The sequence below is a fragment of the Sprattus sprattus genome (assembly GCF_963457725.1).
Source record: "Sprattus sprattus genome assembly, chromosome: 1".
Lineage (NCBI taxonomy): Eukaryota > Metazoa > Chordata > Actinopteri > Clupeiformes > Clupeidae > Sprattus > Sprattus sprattus.
In genome coordinates, this window is record NC_137920.1 from 50,751,532 (window position 1) to 50,776,020 (window position 24,489).

Below are 24,489 nucleotides of genomic sequence, written 5' to 3' on the forward strand. Positions count from 1 at the left end.
GTAGCGGGCTAGCTATCTCTGCAAAGCCCTTGACGAAGCGCCTGTAGTAGGACGCCAGCTCCAGGAAGCTCCGCAGCTCAGCGACGTCGCGGGGTGTCGGCCAGTCTCTCACCGCAGCGACTTTGCCCGGATCGGTGGACACACCGGCCTCACTCACGATGTGTCCGAGAAAAGCCGTTTTCCTCCAGAACAGATGGCACTTCCGCGGGTGTAGCCGTAGCCCCGCTGCTCGGATGGCCTCGAACACCTCCTGCAGATTAGCCATAGCCCCCTCAAAGTCCGCTGCATGGCATAGCAAATCGTCCAGAAACACCACACAGCGACTCCGGGGCACACCCGCGAGCACTCTCTCCATTAAGCGCTCGAAGGTGGCGGGCCCGTTGCACAATCCGAAGGGTAACACTCGGAATTGCCATAGCCCCTGCCCGATGGAAAACGCCGTCTTGGCGCGGCCCGCTGGCGTGAGGTGTACCTGCCAATAGCCGCTTCGGAGGTCCAGCGAGCTGAAGAACCTCGACCCGGCAATGTCGTTGAGCGCGTCGTCGATCCGTGGCAAGGGGTAAGAGTCTTTTCGGGTGACATCGTTGAGGCATCTGTAATCGACACAGAACCGCCATGTCTGATCTTTCTTCCTCACCAGGACCGCCGGCGCCGTCCACGGACTGTTGCTCGGCTCGATGACCCCAGCTGCTGCCATCTCTGCGATCTGTTGCTCCGCTGCCTCCCGTTTGGCTAGGGGCAGCCGCCGGGGACGAAGGCGAATCGGGCGAGCATCACCCGTGTCAATGTCGTGCTGCACCAACCTTGTGCCAACACACTCTTCGTCCCGTGCAGCGAAAATGTATAAATCCCAGCAGAAGTTGCTGTAGGCGAAGCTTTTGGGCAGGCAGCAGCCCTTCCTCACTACGAGCACACAGATCTTTGACGGCTTGTTGTGTTTCTTCAGACGCCGGCTGTGGTGTTGTAGCGCTGAATCTGCGAACCGTTTTGTTTTGCTTCCAGAGTGATGTTGTACATCTGGAGCCTAGCTCAGCTGTGGCGGTGGGAGGGGGCGGGGACCAGCCTGGACTGGAAGGAGCGCCCTGACTGTAAAGCAGACCTGTGAGAGGACTGCCGTGTTTCGTTTGCCGGGCAGCTGCTGACAAGCCCGGACTGGAAGGAGCATGCTGACTGTGAAGCGGACCTGTGAGAGGACTGCCGTGTTTCGTTTGCCGGGCAGCTGATGACATTCCTGCTGCCGGCACAGCCCCAACTGCTGCAGTGCTTCGTGTCTTTGTTACTTCCCCAACAGCGCGCAGACTCACAGTCACCTTGCCTATGTGAAGCAAGTTTCAAGTTCACATTAGCCCCCCACACAGTCAATAAGTCCAGGCCAATGATGCTGTTGTCCTGAATATTGGCCAGCCAGAATGAGTGTTGAACTGTGCGGCCAGCGATAGAGACCGTCAGTAACTTCCTCACTTTCATCGACGCTTGTTCTCCAGTCACTGTCGCGATGCGTGTCGTTGTAGCCGTCCAGCCCGGTGGTGTGGGCTGGTCGGTGTTGGGTAGGACACCAGGTCTGATGATTGAAATGGTGGACCCGGTGTCCACCAACGCCCGCACGGGCACGCCATCAATGTCAATGTCCACATACAACCCATGTGTTTGGCCAATACGGCCTAGTCTCTGTTGATCGGGGGAGGGGGCTATGATGATAGGCAAGGGTGGCGATCCTCCCGTTAGGCCACCCTTCACCCGTCTCCTCGCTCGACCAGCCGTTGAAGTTGGCCGCCAGCTGCACCTGGATGAAGTAGGTCTCCAGCGGTCCCTCTCCATGGTAGTTGGGCAGCTTCATTGTCGCTCGCCTCGCCGGGTTGTAGACGGGTTGGGCGTCCAGTGTCGGCATCGGGAGCTGCCTATCCTGCAGTGGTCCCGGGTAGATCGGCTCCAGGGCGGGCAGTCGATCCAAGGCGGGCAGGGTGATGTCGTCCCCCTTGGCGTCGCTCCTTTGCCGCAGTCCGCTGGCTCCATCGAAGATACGTCGCGGTGGTGCGTCCAGCGGTGACTCCTCCATCCCGAAGGCTGGTAGAGTGGTCCTCGAGTAGTTCGGTTCGATGACACCTCCAGGTGCTCCCCATGGCGTGTACATCCTTCAGGCTTCGTCCGATCCGAACTTCTGACACCAATGTGGCGAAGTAAAGAATGCTCTGAGTCACAGATGAGGTTCCAAACTCTTTACTGTCTCGAACTTCGAACTTAGACAAAGATTACAATAAAGGGATTACAGGGATTAATAACGACATTACATCTATTACACAAACACGGTGGCACTTCACATATATGACAAATCACAACAGGAACCATTACAATCATGTATTTACATAGATACACATATAACAACAACATATAACCAAGACCTAGCATTGCGTCTAGGCTAACAGCTGCGATGTTTACTCCCATCATACACCGCGGCATAACAATAACACTTGGCCGCGTAGCGGCATCCCAGCTACGCTACAATACTTTCAATAAGTTCGATAGATAGGTACTTTATTTATATCTGTATGGACAAATTCTTGTGTCCACACAAATACCTGGAAAGCTACACAGTCCTGAAAATCGTTCATGTTAAGTTGGATATTGTAGTGATCTCAGTCACTACGACTTTGATACTTCAATGTTCTTCAATGACTTGGTCGTTGCAATATTACCGTTATTCGCTAACAAATATCAACAGCAACGAAATCAGGAACGTCTAGTTTCTCAGTTGACAAGATCATCCTCATAAAACGTGTTGAAATCATATTCATAATTTTGATTAAACGTGTTCGTACCTTTGTTAAATTACATGGAAAATCCTATTAGGTTGTTAAGGTTTACTATGGGCAGGGGCGAAGTTTGCCACCCGGAAGTAAGATATTTGTTATTGTGACGTCATGCTGAATTGTCGTATATTGTACCTACTTGGAATCATTATTCTATTGTTTAGAACATTAAATGAGTATTCATAAGTATACAGTGTCATAACTACATCTCTGATGTTTATAACAAACCAAACCGTTTAAAAATTGGTTGAAAATTGAGCAAGTAATGGTTATTTAAAAAGTACATTTTTCACTACCAACACAATGTTACGGTAAGCGATCCTCCTGGAGTAAGATGGCCGACCTCTGCGGACGTTCTACACTCCGCCGTGAGTGATCTAGTAATTCTATATGTCTAAGACAGATACAGCATGATAGAAGAGCGCGAAGCCGAAGGTGGATACAGCACATTATAGAAGAGCTAGAAGGTAAGGTTCACAGACAGCTTGTCTAAACTCTATGATAATACATTTATAATAACGTTAGTTGTCTGGGTTAGTAAATGAACGATCTTTTGGATCAAGGTCAGGTCACTTATTGAACCACTTTTTAGTAATTTCAAAAGCTGTTTTCTCCTCAAAGCTTTGCCTCACAGAGAAGTAACTTATCTTTGTAAAATTCAAATTGTGTGTTTCCTTTAACGTCAATGGTCTCCACATGTCGTTTTTAGGCATAGTGTGTGAGTTATTCGACGGAGAATACGCGAATTAGCGTGAAAGTTAAAGCCCCGTTATGCAACAATTATACTTCAGGATTAGGGTTAGGATAAGCAGTTTAACCTTAAAATAACAGCTTAAAAAAAATTGGGCCGCTACAATGACTTTTAATATGGAGAATTGCCTCCGTGCTATTGCCATACGAGGGTCCATAGGCATATTACTGCGTTCTGTAGTTTTGCCTGCCGCAGCCCGCCGCCCTGACTTGTTTACTTTCTGCCGATCTAGTAAGTAGCTTATTTGACGTCTTGCTTTGTCTTGTGTTGCACTTGCTTGATGTTTGACTGTGTAAGGACAGTCGTTGAGTAACTAGTTTGTCATAATGTCAAAGTCAGCACATTTCAAGAGATTTCGTTAGTTTTAGCTGCTAGCATACCTTTAGCGAATAGCTATTGATCCGTTGTGCTGCTTTAAAGTAAGCTAACGTTAGCCTCCATCTGCAGCAACCAGCTAAGTCATTTTAAAGCCATTTTTTCTCGCGATGATTTTCCTCACAGACAAGTTATGTATAGTTGTTTTGGTAAGCTCAAATAATGTGTTCTCATTTAATGTTCTCCACATGTCCAGGTATAGAGTGTGTTATACGACTGAGAATACACAAATTAGCGTGAAAGTTAAAGTAAGCTAACGTTACCCTCCACCTGCAGCAACTAGGCTAAGTCATTTCAAAGTCAAAGCTTTGCCTCACAAGCTCAAATGACGTGTTTTCATTTGATAGTCCCCAAATGTCGTTAAAAGGTATAGCGTGTGAGTTATTTTACCGTGAATATGCAGTTATTTTGCAAATATGTTCGAAAGTCAAAGTGAGCTAATTTTAGCCTCCAGCTGCAGCAACTAAGTCATTTCAAAGCTTCGCATCACAGACAAGAAAGTATTTTATATCTTAGGAAAGCGCAAATTATGTGTTTTCATTTGGTGATCTTTACATATCGATAGGAGGGATATGCATGATTTTGCTAGACTACTATCTCTTATCAGTATCTGTCACTAATTGCTTCCTATTCTTTTTCAGAGACAGTTATCAAGAGTGGAGCAGGCTGTTGAGGTAAGAAGAACACATAGCCAAAGGGGCAAAAAACTGTCTCTTTTTACTATTGTACTTTGATCCACCATTGGATATTTCATCAAACTAATTTTCCAGACTCTAAACCGCTACGTTTTCCCCAGCTTTGTACATCGCCGCTTAAACAATGACGAGGCTATTTTATGGATTTTCCCCGCTTTTTTAATGCCGCCAAAAAACTGGGCAAAAAAAAATGCATTTTGGCAGCATGAAGCTTCTATTATTAGACCAATGGAATTGTCGACGTGTTGGTTTAGCAGTGATCCTTAAAGTATATTTATGAACTGTATTTTAAGGTCTTTGCCTTACAATGGAAGCCAATTCCAGGTTGATGGTAAAACATATACAACAATACATGGGAAGTGCGAAAGTTATAGTAGTTGAGCAAACATTTTGTTGTTTTGTTCTCAATATTTTTATTGTCCGCATGCAGTGCATCAAAAAAGGGATAGTTTGTGAATATTCTGACAATAATTGGATGCAGATATACAGTATGTTAAATTCATTTTCATAGTCTTTTTCTTTCATTTCAGCACCCTTCAAGATCTCTGCCCATTCCCCTGCATTGAATCCATCAATGACTTTGCTAATAGTGGCTTCAGGAGTTCCAAGTACCTTCAACTTCTCCCTCAGAATGCTAAGTGGATGTGACAGGCCAAGTTCATGGGCATTTTGAAAGTCCTCAATTATTGTTGAATGGTACTTGCTGGTAACAATAGCTTAGCTTGTAATTTTAAGTGTAAGGTTTTGTAAAAAGAGGGTTTCATCCACAGCAAATGGCATTTCTGGTTCATGTTGTTCATTAGAAATATCTGAACATGACTGACTAGACTCAGGCTGATTCAAAGGCTCTGTGGGAACAGACTTATCTAGAACCAAATCATCCAGATCCTCTCCACGTCTACTTGCGTGTTTCCTGGAAACATGTAAGGCAAAACTGGATGCAACTGTAAAGCTGTGGTTGCAACCTCTAAATGTGCCTTTAGTTTCCAATCCGTCTTTTATGTGTGACTTTAAATGCTTGACAAGAGGGGTGACAGTGTCACATTTAAATGCACAAGACAGAGCCTCACACTTTAAGGGTGTATCAATTGGCTTGCAATGCTGCAGAGATCCTGGTTCTCTTGTCTATACTGTACATATGTGTCTTGAGAACAGTGGCTTTACGTGTTCTAAACCTTTTCATTGTTATGTATTTGGGTTTTCTGTTACTGTGTTAAAAATGTTAGGGAACAGCCCTATAGTAAATTGTGAATGTAATACTTGTATCATTATTAAAAAGTTTAAATGAGTATCGTCTTTGTTGTCTTTGTTCTTGCTTTGACTTTTAATTTAGCAAATCTAGAGCACATTTGTGTGGTAAAATCACAGTTAACAAGTCAAATGTGCAGTATTTTGCAGTGTTACTTACATTGTATATGTACAGCACATTTCTGGCTAGTTGCATTACTTTTACAGTAAAAATAGACAATTACTGTAATTTATATACAGCAAGACGATGTAATTCCACAGCTACATACTGCCAAATCACAGTAATCCAATGGCATGACAACTGTGAAATTACAATATACCGCTGTAGTTGCATTGGATGGAGCAAAAAAAACCTGCTTATTGGGGTTATTTTGGCGTAGCGTGACGGTCTTCATCATGCTTGGACGCACCAAAAAGTCTCTTGACGCCATGGTGGCAGGTCCACAGGAAGTCGGCCATTTTGAGTGGAAGATGTGTCTTGACGGCGTTTGCACACCTCGCATCTGATCGAACTCCTCCGACAAATTTAATGGTAATGCCTTAAAATGTGGTCAGGTTACTCTTCAGCCATGGGCGACTAAAAGTTATAGAAGATTTTCTCATTAGTCGGAAGGTGTGGGCATGGCAAACCTTCAGACTTTGCCAACTTGCCAGTGCTTGCCACAAAACACAAAGTCTCTTATAACTCTTGCCAACATTGTTTGATCCAGAGAAAATGTCTTAGGGTGGACGCTGGCCCGACCCCGTACATATGCCTGACTGATATCACCTATAGCGCCACCTGTTGGTGGTTGGAAACTTCACTTTGTTTCCACACCTCTTTATGTGACCTGTTTTAACAAACTACATTGCAAAAGAAAAATATACCAAAACAATCCACAAAAAAGTAGTACACAAAACATTACTTTACCAAATCATCAAAATCTATCACAAATAATTCCTTTAATACATGAAAATGAAACACAAACCAATTTACACACACAAAACACATAAAAACACACAAACACACTGACAACCATGACTCATTCTGTGCCAAAACCTACTGAACAGTTCGGCGGTCATATTTTGTAATGCTTTGCGTTACGTCTAGTTAAATCTTGACTGATTTGTGATCTCTTTCCAAAAGATAAAAATAATGCCCTCATGATTAACTTTTTAACTTTAAGATTGCCTATCCATATTCTCTCCCAACAAAAGTTTACACTAATGCAGTTATTCTACATATCCAGCACCATTCTGTTGATAGCCACTTTTAGCATTTCTAAAATTATCAGCAATCATCCTTTCAGAATTACAGTATGTAAACATATGACTCTGAAAAGGAGTATGTCAATGCCAAAGAATATTAACAGCTTAATCTTGCATCAGTGAATAAAGTTCTCTCACACATCTGTGAATGTGTATGTTGCCTCATTTCCTTACAATGCCAACAAGAATACAAAGTGGCAATTGTATGGTTGCTTACAGGTAGAAATAAACTGGCCCTGAGAGCTTAGACATTATTGTTTTCAATCATCAATAGTCATCTCATCAGTGACAACATCATTGCCCATGTCCAAGAAATTAAACTTATTGCAAATACAAAGCTCCTGAAAGAAAAAACTGTTGGTCGAAACACAACAACAGAATAAGGTTGACATAATTGTTGGGTACAGTGTATTGTGCTGTTACATGTTTTGCACTATGCAGCTTTGTGTATTTTATTATTTTTTACAGAGCTACTGCTCAGGGCCAGGCAGTATTTTTCCCTTCGTGTCCTACAGCTATTTCAAATCATTTGACATGTTCCTAATAGTTTGAGGCTTCTTCAAAGTCTCCTCCCAGTCCACACAATTGAACTTCTCTAAAGTCACACTGCGCACTGTCCCTGAGTCCAAGCAAAAAATTGTGAAACATTCTTCTCTCCATCCAGTATCTTAAGCAATAATTTCTCTGTCCTTGAACTGCAAGTTAGGGCTTATCCCTGATATCTGCTTAGTCAGTACATTGGCAGGGCAGTGTCCAAACACATAATCCTCAATCAGCCTATTTTTCACTTGTTTGTTTCATTAGCTGGTTGAACATCACCTGATGAATATGTGTTATTACTTACCATAGCCATCTGGGTCGGAGCAGGGAATGGAGAAACTTTGTACCCTGCAGGTTTTACAGAACATATGCTTGGCTTGTTGTGTGTTAAATGTATGTAGTAAGTAGTAAGGTTGTCCGACCCCTGTTAATCATTTAATACATGAATGAAAATCATTATGATTAATGTGTGGCTTCACAAAGCTTGCTCACCTTTAGAAGTGTGAAGTGGGCTTCTGGCACAATAAAATGGTGGTGGTGTACGTCTACAGTAATGGAGCCACATGCAGGATATTGATAAAGGGGTCTGAAGGAGAGCACACCTAAATCTTCTGCACATTTAGCCACAGTACACTGCTTATTGGTCAGATTGCAAAGCTACTTACCTGCATTCAAACACAAGTAGATCAGGGTCACTCAGGACCTCAAAACGAACAATGCCACAATGACATCCCCCAGTGTGCTTGACCAGACACTCTTTCGCCCTGTGTGAAAGTAGAAAACAAACTGATATGTACAACTTCTGGTTTTTCCAGTGGCTCCATTGCCTGGGAATTTGGGATCCTTTAGTTTTTCTGTGTACAACTACTTGGTTGGGGGGTTGATTTGAATGGGGTCAGATAGCAATTGTTTATTTTCTACATGGTAGGGATGTGGCCTCCCTGACCACTGTTTGTCTGTCTTTAGAATAGCCTGTGAGAGCATGATTTAAGCATTTTTATCCTCTGAAAAATGTCTGAGGAATGTAAGAAAGAAAAAAGGTAGAATTTGTGGTTGGTGGCTGTTACATTTGCACCAGCAAAGTTATAAGTGGTGGAAGAGGGATGATTTAACCCCACAAAGGGTGTCTATCAGGACTCATTGTCAGGTCATAAACTGTGTCATAAAAATAATTTCAGACAGTTGTGTGTGTGTCTGTGTGTGTGTGTGTCTGTGTGTGTGTGTGTATGTCTCTCTGTGTGTGTGTGAGTCTGTGTGTACGTTAGCAAGTGTGTATATGGTTATATTATACAGTTGCTTTTGTATGTTGTGAAACAGGTTAATTATCTAATGATGAATTATATATAGGATTCTTATTTGAGAACAATATTATACACCACAATCTTCTTGCTGAAAATATACAGCATTAAGGTCCGAGGTACAAACTGAAACTAAGTTAGGGGAAGGACTGACAGTTAGGATTTCCTTAGTTTTCTCAGCATTGCGCAATGGCGGGGATTCCTACATCTGAAATGAATGTTTTTTTGGCTCTTCTAGGGCTTTCAAAAAACTGGGAATTCCTGCATGTATCTGTATAAATAGTCTAGCTCTTCTGCCATATCTTCACATCTTCAGGCAAAGTGAGGCTTCACTCAAGCAGTCCAGCTCCACTGAAGCAACTTAGCAGCCATGCTCTCCTTCAAGACAGCAGCTTGCCTGGCCCTTATAGCCTTGCTGGTGATGGCTGTTGAGTGTGGCAGTAGCAGTGGTGGTGGAGGTAATTACAATCCTGCTTGCCATAATTCTTTTGAATGTGACCTTGTCTTTTCTATGCAGTATTTGTGTGTATATTACATCCCCTGTGGACCATGTCTCTGTGATATAGATAACATTGTATGTAGTTTGTTTAGCACACAAGACATTGCCTAAAGTGAGATTCATATCTATCAATGGTGCTGTTATAAGATATTTTGTAAAAATTATTTTCCCTTACTTTGCATAATGTTGATTTTATTTACATTGTATGGTCTCTCTTGAAGTGGATATATTGTGAAATGTACAGCAATGTATTTGGTGCTGTCAAGCTAAAAAGGCACCGGATGCCAAAAAGAGCCCGGGTGACGTAAGGTTGACTTTCGAACGCCTCTTGAGTGACAGTTTCTATGCCAACGTTAGCATTACGTAATCCGGTCACCACGTAGGCCGGGCGCTTATTAGCTTTAAGTCTCAGAGTCGTTCGAAAGCCATCAGCTATTTTTTAGTCGCTTAATATTGTGCCTTAACGGACACTACGCACCCGGACACTTTTTAGCTATCAGTCAGAGAGTCTCAAGAGTTGTTCGAAAGCCATCAGGTACTTTTTACACGCTTAATATTGGCTGCCGGTCTTTTGTAAGTAAGCACACATCAACAGGTTTCGCGCGCTAGCATCTATATTGCTAATAGCAATTCCTCCTTTTGTGCGACAATATTAAGCGACTAAAACGTAGCTGATGGCTTTCGAACTACTCTTGAGACTCTCTGACTGATAGCCAAAAAGTGTCGGGGTACATAGTATCCGTTTAGGCACAATATTAAGCGAATAAAAAGTTTTAGCTACACCTGCCTGCTGGTAACCTGTAAGTTAGCAATGTCCGCTAGCATGTCAAAGCTAGCAAGCCCCCGTTGTTCTTTAGTAAAATGTTGTGCAAACAATGCCCTGTTTTGTTCAAATTTAATTGTGGGTGCCGTCAGATATGTCTTAAAATCACAACACATTAAGGACTTTCTTAATTTAAGCACAACAGATGAATAGCTTCAAGCTAACAAGATAGCTCGTTACACTAGCACGAGCTAGCTAATGAAATGTGCTTACTTTGGTACTATAACCAACTAGCGAATCAACCACTTTCCTACCAAAGTCAAACATCAAGCACATGGTTGTTTTGGTTGGTTTATTGTAGGTCAAATACAAGCAAGCTGGTCTCAGGTAGCAAAGTACAATGCAAGATGCTCTGAGGTAAATCGCGTTAGGGTGACGTATTGGCGTTGGCATAGCAACTGTCACTCAAGAGTCGTTCGAAAGTCAACATTACATCATCCGGGCTCTTTTAGGCATCCGGTGCCTTTTTAGCTTGACAGTGCCCAGGATATGAAAATGAGAAACAATATTAATATAAAAGGGAAATACTGCTTGGTAAATTGAAAGTTGTCAGCAGAAGCTTGGCATGTCATTGTCATGTGTAATGTATTACATGTTGACATACTTATATTATATTTACAGGAGGTGGTAAACCAGCCCATGACCTGTCCAACCCAGGAGACATAAAGCACCTCTTGGGCTCTAAAGTGGTCAATGCTGAAGTAATGAAACGACCTCTGGATGGCTTTAAGAAAGAGTACGGCATTTTGTCCCACTCTGAAGTCAGGTAAGAAGGACCCCATGGGATGGGTAAACCAACCTCTGACTGAGCTTAGGCCTCCACAGCTACATAGTCCAGTATTGTATGTGTTATGCGTTATGAGCTGTGTTATATCTTTAAGCCTGAAAAGTTTGACATAGGAACTTCTGGCTTGCTTATTTTCTGGATCACTGTTAAAACAACTGTAGCCTATAGCCAGATAATTATGGTCAAATTAAATGTGGCATTCACACACAGAAAACTGCTGTACGCAGATGTTTTGGCCAAATGAAAGATGTATTCTGTGCAGTGTCGTCTTGCCACTAATTGCGCTGCACAATTTCCTCTTATTCCAGGGTGACCTTACAAGATGGCTCACAGCATCTGATCCACAAGGGACCTGGGGTTGGGATCAGCTCCCAGACTGTAGTGACAGATGCACGCCACATGAGTTCAAGATGGAGGGTAAGAGTGTCCCATGGTTGCTTGCGACAGTGTTCTTTCACTCAGCACTCCTGCCTACATACAGCTACAGTGCATCATATACAATCCATTTGACTTACAGATCTGTGATGACGCAGTACAACAGACTTTTGTTCACAACTAAATTTACATTTATTGAAGATGTTTAAAAGCATACTGAGACTTACAGCATAGTAGGTGTGATTTATGATTATAGGCAACAGGTTGAAGGGCAGAGGTCTGTCTCTGACTTTATCAGTGCTGGTGGAAAGAAGTATAACGTTGCAACTAAAAACTGCCATTTGGCAACAAGAAGTATGATGGGCCAGAGAGTGGGTCGCACAAGTATAACGCGCCCGAAAGTGGGTGGAAGAAGAAGAGTCTTAGGAAGAGGAAGAAGAAGAGGCTGATCTGAAGATCAACTGAAGAACTTGAGTGGCACAAACTGGAGTTGGTGAAATAGCTTTTATACGGTTTACATTACATCAGTCATATACAGTACCTTGCGTAAGTATTCACCCCCTTGGATGTTTTACCCTTTTATGGCTTTTATAAATCAGTCATGGTCAATATAAGTTGGCTTTTTGGACCAAAAAAATCACAAAATAGCTCTCTTTAATGTCAAAGTGAAAATATATTTCTACACAGTCGTGTAAATTAAATACAAATATGTAATGAAAATAAGTGATTGCATAAGTATTCACCCCCTTTATCACCCCCTTTATATAGACTGACCTAATTCAACAGAGGTCCAGCCAATTGGTGCTAGAAGTCTCACAATTAGTGATATGGGGATCAGTGTGCAGTAAATGTGTCTCAAGTGATTGTAGTATAACGACACCTGTGTCTGGAAGGTCTATTCACTGGTCAGTATTCAGTAATCAGTATTCCTGGCTACTGTTACAACATGAAGACCACAGATCACCCTAAGAAACTCAGAGAAAAGGTTATTGAAAAGTACAGGTCAGGGGAAGGATACAAAAAAATGTCCAAGGCACTTAACATCCCCTGAAATTCTGTTCAATCCATCATCAAGAAATGGAAGGAATATGGCACATGTGTAAATCTGCCTAGATCAGGCCGTCCTTACAAACTGATGACCATGCAAGAAGGAAACTAGTAAGAGAGGCCACCAAGACACCTATGACTACTCTGAAGAAGTTTCAAGCTTCAGCAGCTGGTATGGGAGAGACTCTGCATACCACCACTGTTGCATTGGTTCTGATGGATTGTAACAATTAAGTAAGAAGAAATATAGCAAATCATTTAATTAGTTCAAGGGGTTTTTAGTCACACACACACAGCAAACGTGTTAAGATGAGTGAGAAGGGGAGGGTCGTTAGACTTAGGTTATAAGCCTTCTGATTGGTTGGAGTTAGAGTAGAGGGGGTCATTTGATTGGGGTAAGGGACAGCCAATTATGGCTTGAGTGGGAGTGTCTTAGTATGTTTTAAATATGAGCCCGCGAACGCAGCTCTGCAGAATGACTGCCGGTGGTTTTTCTCTAATTGTGGCTTAAAGATCTGCAATTAAATCGCACTGAAACCAGCATTTGTAATCCATCTTCTTATTGTGAATTAGTTTATAATACTCAGAATCCTCCACAACATATTTTGGTAGACCACGACGGGATACTGAAAAGACGGAGAAATCAAACTCAGCCCACACTTGAATTCGCTCGCATTCTGCAAAAGGCCTCGCTTAAATTTAAAGGTAAGTGAATGCAGTAGTGTGTGATTTCGAAGTGGGTTGTGTGTGCTCTCGTATTGTCTTCAGTAAAAAGGACCGTGTGGAGTTTGGATTGTAGATGGGAAGTTTCAGTGCGGTTGTAGTTTTTTATTCTTGGGTTTCTTTTGTTTGACGGTAAAAAAGGGAAAGTAATAGGCCTACAGCCACGGAGGCTGGTAGTAAGTCCTAAGCCAGGAAGGCTAAATCTCACGGGAGATAGGATTTTTTTTATTATCTAAGCGTTGTGTGAGTGTGTGACTGCGAGGGTTGAAAAAGGAACGTTTGTTTGGGATTTGTGTGATAGGGATATTTCACTGTTATGAGATAATTAAAGATCTCTGTAAAAAGCAGTGCTTAAAACGCAGTATAGGAATTGCTGCAATAGTGTGCACGTGTATGAATGAGAGTTAATTGTATTCCTAGCTTGCAGTTAAGATCTAGCAGCCTACTCGTGTGGATGACGAACGCTGTGAAAATCTTTCTGGTAATTATATTAATATCACATCGCCATATTTTGCATTTAACTTGATAAACTTACTGAAGGGATTCAGGAGCCAAGTCATTTTGAATTGTTATTAGAATATTTTGACAGTATATGAACGCAACGAGATTTCAGTTCATTCCAGGTAAAAATCTGGGTGGATGGCTAGTTGTAATGAGCTTGTAAATTGCCGTTGTAATCCTTATTGAAACCATAGAACACAGTTCGGGTTAATTCGTCTTGTTTATGGGTAGGAATTGGTTGATTTCGTGATTATTCAGGACGAAGGCTTGAATTTGTGGTATTAAAACACGAGCGACGTACTGTTTAACGTGTTTATTATTCTAATACATTGATATTAGTACCGGCGACGCATATTAAAACTTTGTAGATACGAAGGAGATTTGTGTTGTTGGATTATAACAATACTAAGGCTGGCTTTCATTGTTTGGTGAGGAGGTAAGCATTTTGTATACACATGGGTTTTAAAAACGAAGACTCGACTTGTATGGTTGGCTGAAGGCTTGATTTAGATTGGAATACTGTGAATAGTGTGGTTGGATTATTATTAGGAGACGTGGTAACTATATATACTTTAAAAACGAAAGTTCATAGTTATATAAACTTTGTAGTTGGAGAATATATATTATTGCGAAGTGGGGTGTATTTGCATTTCTTTGTTGTCCACGTGGAGGTGTGTTGTATACTCCTTTGTTTAGGAAAGGTGGGATTTTTAGATCCAAGGAAGTATTTCTTTGTGAGTCTGTGTTTCTGTAAGGGGGGAAGGTGGTTCCTCAGATCTCACGTGCAGTTGTTAAAAGTTCAATGATAGTTTTATTTTGAGATGGCTTCAGTGGAAGTAAAACATACGCCTTTAGAGGTAGTAATTGAATTATATCCATTAGATGGAAAGTTGGTAAGGCATCACTGTAAAAAATGGTCAAAGAGAACTGAAAACCACAGCATTTCATGGCCTGATCAGGGTTCATTTGATATAAAGCTTTTAACTCAGATGGAGGGTAAAATCTTGGATTACAAAATTAAGGATAAAAGTAGAAAGAGGAAAATGAAAAGACAGAAGGAGTTATATACTTTAACATTGTTTATGACAGTTGCTAAAGAAAAGGAAATTAAGCACAGGCAAGATTTATCACAATCTACAGAAGGGACTGAAAGAGCTGAAGGTGATATGGGGGCTGGAGAAGAGTGGATGACCCGGGAATTGTTTGATCTGGAGGAATGCGTGAGCAAGACAGAGGACAGTTTGCCAGGCCACATGTCTGAGAGGAGTGAAAATGTTAATTTAGCAGTGGGGGTAGTTCCTCTGTTATCAGAAGATGTGGAGGGAGATGAGGATGATGGTCAGTTAACAGCAGGGGCACAGGAGATGCTTAGAATGGAATTGCATTTGGAGAAACAAAGAGCCGAAATGAGGAAGATCAAACACAAGGTTAAACAGTTAGAACATTTGGTGATGGAGAAGGAGAAGGAAGAGAGGGAGAGAGATTGTATGAAGTCACCAGTCAGGAAAGTGGATTTGATTATGCCTTTAATTACAAAGGGAACTGGTTCTCAGTACCAGCCATTCGGGCACACAGATTTGGACGGTTTACTATTACGGCTTCCTACTTTACAAGAGGGAGCGGGGATGTGGATAAGAAAGTTTGAAGCGGAGATGATTGGGAAGCGTTTAGCTATAGGAGACATTAAGATGTTACTAAATCAGATTCTCAATAAAAAGACGGCTACCGAGGTGTTGGATAGAGTGGGACTAGGAAGCATTATGGGGGACTCACTGGTGAATGAGGCATCATTCGATAATTACAGAAACAATGTGTGGAGAGCTCTGAGAGTGGCGTACCCGAATAAGTTGTCTCTGTCAAGTTTGTCTATTAACAGGTTAAGATCAGATGAAACTCCCGCTGCATTTTTGGAAGGGGCTGAGGCGTACTGGTGTGCAAATGGAGACAGACGTACATATTGATAAGGGGATGCAGCAATTAATGAGGAAGGCCATTATTGAAGCACTTCCAGTGTTGGTGAGAGAAAAACTGGAGAATAACAATCGGATTGCAATTATGTCAAAGGCTGAATTTAGAGATACTGTTACTCATTTTGTTAATGCACAGAGGAAGATTGATGCTGAGTTGGAAAAAACAAGCTGGTGAAAGACAGAGGAAGTGGGTTCAGAACCAGTTGAAAGAGGAGGAAAGGATAAAAAAGGGTCAAGTACAGGCACTGCGAATAGGCATATTTGCCCAGGCACAGCGGACAACACCATTTTCACAAATAGTACATGATCCATCACCGCAAATACATAGGCAGCCATATTGGGAACGGCCACCTCAGCCTCATCTTAAGAATCAGGCCAAAGAGTGGGGAGATAGTCAGGTAAGACACAGAGGGGGTGGAGCAGGCAGCAGCAGCAGGCCAGGCATTGGAGTGGGACAGAGAAAAAGAGATGAGCCCCGGAAGTGTTGGGTTTGTGGCCAAATGGGACATATTTCTAGACATTGTGTTAACAGACAGGAGGTGGGAGAACATAGAGACATTAAGCCACAGGTGGGTAAACCCGGTGGTTTTGGCTCCATGTATTAAGGGTCATTGTTAAATTCAGGTTTAATTCAGTTTGATGGGAGAGAGAAACAACACCAGGTTATTGATTTAAAAGAACCCATTTCATCTCAAATTAAACAGATATATTGGATAGGTTTGTTTGGCTTAGAATGGGAAGAAAAGATCTGGAGTGAGTGGGGAGCCTTTATTCATAAGTGGCATGGGAGTCTCAGAAATCCTTGTGTTCAAATACATTGTGCTGTTATGGTAAAGGATGTTATGGGTACAGGTGGGAATGATGAGTGCGATGAGAAATGGAGAGAGGCATTATATGGAAGGACGGTGGTTTGGCTAAAGGTTAAGTGTATAGTTGTGGGACCTGAAGGCGTGGCAGCATTGGTAAGATTGGACCCATCGTTGTACACTTTAGCCCGTGATGTTGGAAACATAACACCACACGTTACACTTAAAGTGGGTCTTGGGTTTAAGGAGAGCGATGTTGGTAAAATGATGATGAGAGCCATTGCCAGCATGTGGCTGCCTTTGAATGGATTAGGAAAAGGTGACGTGAAAGTGTCACAGGATAACACCTTAATGCAAATCAGACATTCAGGTCGCTTAACGGGGGAGCCTCAAGAAGTCAGAGTGATTGAGTGAGAGAGTCGGGGGAGGAATATACAATGAGTGAACTTTGCAGGAATCTATACTGTATATATGATGGTTATGAAGGAATAGTTTTAGTTATTAAAATGTTAATTACATGGGTGTTGATTGAGGATTGTAGATTGGTAGAATGAAATTAGGGGTTTATCTTATTGGTATAGTGATTGGAATTGGAGTATGAATAGGACTTAGTGGGAATAAAAAATAAATAATTGAATAGTTGGATAAAGTATGGCTATATGAATATTGGATAATGAACTATAAGGGTTGGTGATTGCTCCTTGCTAGTGGTATGTTTTGAGTTTCACACATGGGATTATTAACAGTTTAAGAATATGAAATTAGGTTTACTGGGGAAATACATGTTAATGATGAAATGCATATTGGGTTGAAAAATGGATTTTATATTGGATAAATGCTGGAAGTTGGATAGTTGCAGCTAGAATACAAGAATGTGATTCTAATTACAATATAAAGATTGTGTTATATAGATAGTTAGGTTAGGGGTTCTGGTTTAAAACTGTTTGATAATGATCTGTGTTGAAATCTCTTTGTTGCAGGCCAAACAGCAGGAGAGAGAGTGAAGGAGATTAGAATATGCGAGGGCATCGGGGGTTGTAGTAGAACGCTGTGGAACTGGTTGATGAGACAGAAGGGTTTATTTATAAGCAAGGATAGGAATTATATGAATTATGCTATGGTGTAAGAAGTTGATGTTAGAATATGAACTAGGAATAAAAGATGTAATAAATAAGGGGGTAACACATAAGATAAATCCTGAAATAACATTAAGAACAGGGAAATTAGATGTGCATTTAAAGATTCAAGAAAGTGGACAATGGGTAGACGAAGAAAGGGGCTTGAAGAGGGTAATGTAAAGTAAGAATGGGAAGGTAAATGGAAAGTTAAAAGAGATATAGAGAAAGAGGAATAGGAGATGTAATGTTTCGCTTAGTTTTTACATACAGATGAGAGGAGTTACAGAGAGAGAAGCTGTGCGCGAGCACAGTGGAACCTGGAGCCAGGTTGTGGGATGGATTGAAAATATTTAAGGTTGTTGTGAGGAAATATGTATGTGAAAATAACATTGTTTTAAGTGTCTTACAGGATTGGTGAAAATATCTCAAGAAAGTGGAGAGATGGTTTGTGTTTTCGTTGGTTGATGGGAAGTAGGGAAGAAATGGTTTGATTATTGATCCAGGTGTGAGTGGGGTACTTTAGTATTCGAGCCTACCAAAGTCAGCCTTTGTAATTATAATGTAACTAAGGGGGGTGTGCCTTCATGCTTTGAAAGGCCATGTGTGTATGATGTCTTGCTAAAACAGTGTCCTCAACAATTCAGTTATAGCCAAGCTTAGTAGTAAATTATATTCTGTACATATGTGATGACATTAGGTCAGGGGAATAGACCAAACATATTTCAAGAGGGTTAAAATGCAGGCTTGTTAAAATATGGAGTTGCTATTGTGGCCACATGGCAACTTCATACATGTTATCTGCCTTGTCTATTTACACACTTTTAGTTTTAAGTGTGTAAGGGGGGAGGATACAGAAAATTAGATTTATGGGTTTTTGGTCATTCATATATGGGAAGTAAAATTTTGCATAATGCTACGGTTGTAGCATCTATATTGATGAATAAAGGAGTAAAGATCGACCTTGGGGCATGTTATGGGGTGTGAGTACAGGCATTACTCACTGATATGCTTCTTTATTCTTTTTATGGTTCAGGAATTTGATTACCTGAGCTCAGCGGTAAAATAAAGGTGAAAGCCCTGGATTGGGCCGCTGAATTTCATTGTTTCCTGGATGTATTATACTGAAAGGTATAAGTGTACAGGTAGTGTACTATATATGATAAGGTATAACTAGAATAGACATTACAGAAGAGTGATGGATATATTTATATGACGGGTAAAGGTATGTCTGATGACAGAACTGAAGCCAAGAGATGGTAAGTGTCATGAGCTGTGGGAGAGATACTGTAGCTGAACTGATGGTAGTTTATTTGAGGAACTGAAGTAATGGTGAGTAGAGAATAATTATGGATAAGATGAAATGGTTTATATTTATATGTAAGGTAACTAGGTAAACTACTGGGAAGTTTTTCAGTCTACACGGAGCAGTCATGGTGGGACACGAAAGTTAATTGAAGGAGCATGTGAGTGGAAGAACTGAATGTTTGTCAGCTGCATATAACAGAGGTGTGAATGGAGAGGAAATGCAGCTGGAAGTGTGAATGTCAAGGAAGGAATGGGTGTGTGAGTGTGCCGAAAGGGGTTACTGAGGAATGGTTCAGCACACTTGCAGGTAAGTATACAGCCGCGGAAAAAATTAAGAGACCACTTCAAAATTATCAGTTTCTCTGGTTTTACTATTTATTGGTATGTGTTAAAGTAAAATGTACATTTTAGTTTTATTCTATAACCTACTGGCAACATTCCTACCAAATTTCAAATAAAAATATTGTCATTTAGATCATTTATTTGCAGAAAAATGACAATTGGTCAAAATAGCAAAAAAGATGCAGTGTCTTCAGATCTCGAATAATGCAAAGAAAACAAGCTCATATTCATTTTTAAACTACACAATACTAATGCTTTAACTTAGGAAGAGTTCAGAAATCAATATTTGGTGGAATAACCTTGATTTAAAATCACAACTTTCATGTGTCTTGGCATGCTCTCCACCAGTCTTTCACTTTGCCGTTGGGTGACTTTATGCTACTCCTGGCGCAAGAATTCAAGCAGCTCGGCTTCTTTTCATGGCTTGTGACCATCCATCTTCCTCTTGATCACATTTCAGAGTTTTTTTTATGGGATTCAGGTCTCGAAATTGGGCTGGCCATGACAGGGTCCTGATCTGGTGATACTCCATCCACACCTTTACTGGCCTGGCTGTGTGGCATGGAGCATTGCCCTGCTGGAAAAAACACTTCTCAGAGTTGGGGAACATTGTCAGAGCAAAAGGAAGCAAGTTTTTCTTCCGGGACAACGTTGTACTTTGCCTGGCTGAGGTTTGTAAAAGACCATAAGGATTGAACCAAAGCCGACTGGAGGGTCTCCTAGTTCGTCTTCTCTGATGAGTCCAATTTTACAGTAGGTGCAAGACTCTGTGGCTTGTAGGCCTCTCCAAGTCTCCGTCTAACCATCAGACGACCATGTGTTGGGCAAAGCTGAAAATTGGACTCATCAGAGAAGACGAACTAGGAGACCCCCCAGTCCGCTTTGGTTCAATCCTTATGGTCTTTTACAAACCTCAGCCAGGCAAAGTACAACGTTGTCCCGGAAGAAAAACTTGCTTCCTTTTGCTCTGACAATGTTCCCCAACTCTGAGAAGTGTTTTTTCCAGCAGGGTAATGCTCCATGCCACACAGCCAGGCCAGTAAAGGTGTGGATGGAGTATCACCAGATCAGGACCCTGTCATGGCCAGCCCAATTTCGAGACCTGAATCCCATAAAAAAAACTCTGAAATGTGATCAAGAGGAAGATGGATGGTCACAAGCCATGAAAAGAAGCCGAGCTGCTTGAATTCTTGCGCCAGGAGTAGCATAAAGTCACCCAACGGCAATGTGAAAGACTGGTGGAGAGCATGCCAAGACACATGAAAGTTGTGATTTTAAATCAAGGTTATTCCACCAAATATTGATTTCTGAACTCTTCCTAAGTACAAGCATTAGTATTGTGCAGTTTAAAAATGAATATGAGCTTGTTTTCTTTGCATTATTCGAGATCTGAAGACACTGCATCTTTTTTGCTATTTTGACCAATTGTCATTTTTCTGCAAATAAATGATCTAAATGACAATATTTTTATTTGAAATTTGGTAGGAATGTTGCCAGTAGGTTATAGAATAAAACTAAAATGTACATTTTACTTTAACACATACCAATAAATAGTAAAACCAGAGAAACTGATAATTTTGAAGTGGTCTCTTAATTTTTTCCGCGGCTGTATGTTTTATGTGGAATCTTTGTTTGTGAAATCTTTGTTTTATTCAAGCAGTTTGGGAATAGTATAGTATAGCAATAATACATTTATGGGAAATATGCAGTAAAGTAATGCAAGCTCTGGATATTGTACAACACACTTTTGAAGTATGTCTAGGAAATATGTGAAAATAATGTGTATAGATTGTTTTTAATCTTTGGAATTATGTATACACAGGTGGACGCATATGGACTGGTCCAGTCGGGAGACTGTTTATGGGTTAGGGTTCTTAAAACCGTGGAGCCTCCAGCCAATGGGGCTGGGAGGTAGAAGGATTAATTGTGTTGTACTGTGTCAACTGTTTTGCAGGGCGTAGGATCACTAGGTGGTGGGACGACCACGATTCAAAGGAGCTGATGCTCTATTGGGGACCATTTGGATGCAACTCGACCTGGCTGAGAGGTTGCCAAGGTCATGGATATGCTGCAGAAGATGGATGGGTCCCATCCTTGAGGGAGGGAGCCTGATGGGACATCTTCAGAGAGTGCTCTCTGGCGGAATCAGATGGAAGGCCTCATCAGTGGAACTTGAAGGAGATGCTTGTTGTGGGACATCTACAACAATTCTACAACGGCGCAGAACATTCATACATATTAGGACGGATCATCTGCATAACATTGCATTCACAGCTGAATTGTTTATTCCTATATGTTTTTAAGTTTTGTTTGTATTGGTTTAATGAAGGATATTCTATAGACTTCGTGATACTGGTGTAGTTTTTTTCTGTTTGGTTTTCAGAAAAGTAGCAGAGAGAGGACAAGGAACGCAAGGGAGCCAGTGACCTGATGCAAGGACCAGGCCATCATCATCATCGCCGTTGAGATTCATCTTACCGGTTGGACGGCAGTGACAGCAAGACATGAATGGGACTTTCATGTTATACACAACTGTATCAGAAATGAGAATAAGAGATGCATGATGTCACTCACAGCTCGCAAAAAGGGGTGTCGTCGTACGAAGACGAGGCAGCAAGAGAATTTCCCCAAGATATAAATTTGAAGATTGAAGAAAAAGGGGTTTTCGCTCTTGCCTGTGAGGTCAAGGAAATGCCATCTAGGATGTCAAGAATACCAGAAAGGACATTCATACACATAAGGACTGTTTCAAAGGCACAACACTGTATACATGAATGGATGTTTATTGTTTTGTATTGTATGTTTTTATGTGAACGTATATTGCCCACCTGAGACTGTAAACATTACTGTGTGCTCATTTAGGACTGCCCTAATGAGACTGATGTTTTGTATGGGGGTAATTATGGACTGTTTAAAATAATGCTAAAAATGGGTTTTGATTTATAGGAGTTCAAAGGTAATTGTTTCATCATATAGGGGATTGACAGTGTGTATTTGATAGAGTAATGGGGATATTGTTTAGTGTGTCTGGTCAGACACAAAGGGGGGAATTATGATGGATTGTAACAATTAAGTAAGAAGAAATATAGCAAATCATTTAATTAGTTCAAGGGGTTTTTAGTCACACACACACAGCAAACGTGTTAAGATGAGTGAGAAGGGGAGGGTCGTTAGACTTAGGTTATAAGCCTTCTGATTGGTTGGAGTTAGAGTAGAGGGGGTCATTTGATTGGGGTAAGGGACAGCCAATTATGGCTTGAGTGGGAGTGTCTTAGTATGTTTTAAATATGAGCCCGCGAACGCAGCTCTGCAGAATGACTGCCGGTGGTTTTTCTCTAATTGTGGCTTAAAGATCTGCAATTAAATCGCACTGAAACCAGCATTTGTAATCCATCTTCTTATTGTGAATTAGTTTATAATACTCAGAATCCTCCACAACAGTTCTTCACCAATCAAAGCTTCATTGAAGAGAGCCACTGTTGAAAAAATGCTCCACTTTGGTCTCATCAAACCACAGAACCTTCTTCCACTTGACCATGGAGACTTCCACATGCCTTTTGGCGAACTGTAGTCGATCCTTTTTTTCAACAGTGGCTCTCTTCCATAAAGCAGCTTAGATTGGTGAAGAACCAAGGCAACAGTGGTGGTATGCAGAGTTTCTCCAATCTCAACTGCTGAAGCTTGAAACTTCTTCAGAGTAGTCATAGGTCTATTGGTGGCCTATCTTACTAGTCTCCTTCTTGAACGGCCCCTCAGTTTGTGAGGACGGCCTGATCTAGGCAGATTTACACATGTGCCACAATCCATCCATTTCTTGATGATGGATTTAACAGAATTCCAGGGGATGTTTAGTGCCTTGGACATTTTTTTGTATCCTTCCCCTGACTTATACTTTTCAACAACCTTTTCTCTGAGTTGCTTAGAGTGATCTTGGGTCTTAATGGTTTAACAATAGCCAGTAATACTGATTACTGAATACTGACCAGTGAATGGACCTTCCAGACACAGGTGTCGTTATACTACAATCACTTGAGACACATTTACTGCACACTGACCCCCATTACACAAATTGTGAGACTTCTAGCACCAATTGGCTAGCCTGGATACCAGCCTGAACTCCGCCCACAAAATTTTTGGTCCGGGAGATTCAGTCTGGAATCGAGTTAGTTGGGAGAGATTTAACGTTTCAAAAAGGTTGAAACGCAATCTAAACCAATCAAATTGTAAGGGCGGGCTTTATACGTTGATGGACAGATATAGATAGAATATACCGGAATATACATCGAACAAAGATGGCGCCGTCTCGGGAGCTTAGTGGGACATATTTTATATGATTTAAGCTATCTACACGACTTTTTTATGTCTACGTTGACTCGGTTAGTTGTGTATACGCAAAACGAGTGTTGCCGAGGATTTTAGGTCCTAACTAAAGCACTCTAGACCATTATTGATCGGTTATGCTAACGCGTTGGCCAAAAAAATCATTGAAACTAATGTTAGCTTCTAGCCTTGAGTGCTAATTAAGTAACGCGATCAAGGCATTTGTCGATTGAAAAGATGTTTTTGCCGTCCTTCCTACGGGAGCAGGTAAAAGTTTAATCTGTCAGATGGTAATACTACGTTGCGCTGATTGGTTCTAGGTATCCAATTCAGCGAAGAGGAATTTTCTTTCCTGGTTCGTTGAAACACGCCCCATAATCACAGCCCAATTGTCCGGTCTCAGACTCATATTCTGACTAGAATTATGAGTATGACATCGTCAGGCTACCAATTGGCTGGACCTCTGTTGAATTAGGTCAGTCTATACAAAGGGGGTGATAAAGGGGGTGAATACTTATGCAAGCACTTATTTTCATTACATATTTGTATTTAATTTACATAACTGTGTAGAAATATATTTTCACTTTGACATTAAAGAGAGCTATTTTGTGATTTTTTTTGTCCAAAAAGCCAACTTATATTGACCATGACTGATTTATAAAAGCCATAAAAGGGTAAAACATCCAAGGGGGTGAATACTTACGCAAGGTACTGTACAACTGAATGTTACAATAAGTCAAGATGTTTTGTGTTGAGCACTTTAACAGTTTTCAAAGTCACGTAATGTAAACTGATGAAATGTTTGTAAGTCTGCTGCACTAGATTAATGAATAAAACAAATTTAAAACTACTCTGCCTTGTGAGTACAAATATATTTGTTTCGTGTGTCTCCCGGATACTAAGACAAAAAT